The sequence below is a fragment of the Podarcis gaigeae genome (genome assembly GCF_964106915.1).
Source record: "Podarcis gaigeae genome assembly, chromosome: 1".
Classification (NCBI taxonomy): Eukaryota; Metazoa; Chordata; class Lepidosauria; order Squamata; family Lacertidae; genus Podarcis; species Podarcis gaigeae.
In genome coordinates this window covers 54,712,640-54,714,601 of record NC_139678.1, presented here as the reverse complement: position 1 = coordinate 54,714,601, position 1,962 = coordinate 54,712,640, and the positions used below count along the sequence as shown (strand labels likewise).

At 41.0% G+C, this 1,962-nt stretch overlaps 1 long non-coding RNA gene across 1 annotated transcript; it reads right to left on the bottom strand.

Annotated features, from left to right (window-relative positions):
• Nucleotides 1–510: 510 nt before the first annotated feature.
• LOC310851223 lies at nt 511–1,626 on the bottom strand. Its single transcript, XR_014567622.1, has 2 exons — nt 1,139–1,626; nt 511–660 (listed from the first exon to the last, which is right to left on the bottom strand). It is a non-coding gene; the product is annotated as an uncharacterized lncRNA (long non-coding RNA).
• Between the last annotated feature and the right edge of the window lie 336 nt (nt 1,627–1,962).

Sequence of the window (1,962 nt, the reverse complement as noted above, 5' to 3'; positions counted from 1 at the left end):
TTATCAACACCGAAGGCCTGCCTGAATGCTGCAAAATGCCAGTTAAAATGCCATGCCCTTTTGGGGAGCAGTTTGCTCCTTCTAAATGGCAGCTGTGGAAGCTCAGCAAGACTTCATTGACCACCAGAGAAGTTGGTATCATCCATTCCTCAGGGCCCATAGTTAGATGTGCACCCTCAGGTTCAGGCTAATTGTAGTTGTGCTTGTGGGTCTACTCATGATGGTTGTGGGTCCATCTCTTCCTTTGAACTAATGATATACATAAGCAAAAGTTTGTGCAATTATTTTTCTTCTTCTAAGAGGAGCAGTTTGTACATGGAGTGATAATAACAGTAGGATATTGGAAGGATATTACCAAACCCTTTCTCTTCTCCTCTCCTCTTCCTGGAAATGTAGTCTGTGTGTAGATCCATGTTGTGCCACTTCCAAAAATAACTGGTATCACACAAGTATCAACAGTCAAATATGCAAACAACTCACACAAGAATAAAAAAAGGATACAGTCACCTGTTGGTTGTTGGCACATTCTACCTCTTGCATGGGCAGTTTTATTATGGGTGGGATGGCAAGTATGTATTGTGTGATGTGAGCCAAATTTCTACTCCCCCTTTTTATCTCTTTCTCTGTCTCTCAGGTTATACCAGAGCCCTTGTTTACCATCTATAGAAAGAAGAACCAAAACCCTGGTTATTGAAAGTATCTGGTTACCCTTTCAGTTTTCTGCTTAGACTGATTGGGTTCTAGTTCAGGTTGAAGGTAAATGTAAGATGCTAGGTTTTGGTCTTGTCTGGGTTTCAGTTCAGATCCTATTTGAGATGGTGCTTAAGGATACATTGAGACCAGCTTGCAGAGAGGAGCACCAAAGCAGAGTCTTGGATGAAGAAGACTTTGTTAAAGGGATTTGAATGATGACAAGGAAGTGGTCTGATGGACAGGGGGAGCCTATTCCAGACATAATGGCTCAGAAGCAGGAGCAAGAGAAGGAGATCAAAGGCCATACAGAATGCAAGATTGCCCAGAATAGATGACTCAGAGAACCAATGTTAGTGGAGACAGAAAAGGAAGCAGATGAGAACAGAGAGCTTCAAAGATAACGAAAAGTAAATCTTAAAAACAAAAGTGAAACCAGCTTATTCACCTAAACGTGCTGTACTCTTCAATATCAGCAGAGTGGTAGAAAAACAGTCTTTCCCCTCCATCCTTTGAAGTTACTGAGCCATAGAGCTCTGATCAACAGCTGCTACTAGCTGTCCACAGAATGCCTGCCATTGTTCCATTTCAATAACAGTACGAGTACTCATATCACAGGGAGGCATAGAACTCATCTCTCAATAAGAGCCTTGAAGGCCCCAGGGCAGTGTTGCTTTCATAAAAGGAATAGATTTGATTTACTCTGCTATTTTTAACAGAATTGAAAAGGAGCAGAGGGAGAGTGTCTCATCACTGTATCAGTCCTGACATGCTGACACCCCAAGCTTCATTCGATGAACAGCCCTCAGTCAGCTGGCGTATGTCAAGAAAGCATGCAGAGTGGGGACATTTACCTTCCATTCCCATCTATTTTGCCTAAACTAATATCATAGTTGTTGACACATCCTTATTGATTCAGACCCAGCTTGGTCTATGACAAGCTTCCTGTTGGTTGCCTGGTAACCAAAACAATCTTGCAAAGGTAGCCAGGAGCTGGCATTCCAATTCCAAGATGTAACTTTTAAACTTTTGTTAAATTAAGCATTTGATTGCTTTTGGGCAAACCACACTACTGGAATATGTTTGTGAGGTATGTGTGTATTTGTGCATATTTATTTTTAATGACTGGAAGAACGAAAAATATAATTCCCTTATAGGTACAGAACAATGCACACAACTAGAGAAAGAGCATTTATGCCTATTTGTGCAACATTTATTAGGTAGAATTAATCTAATTTATCTCCACTAGCTCCCTCCTGTAATTTTCCTGTG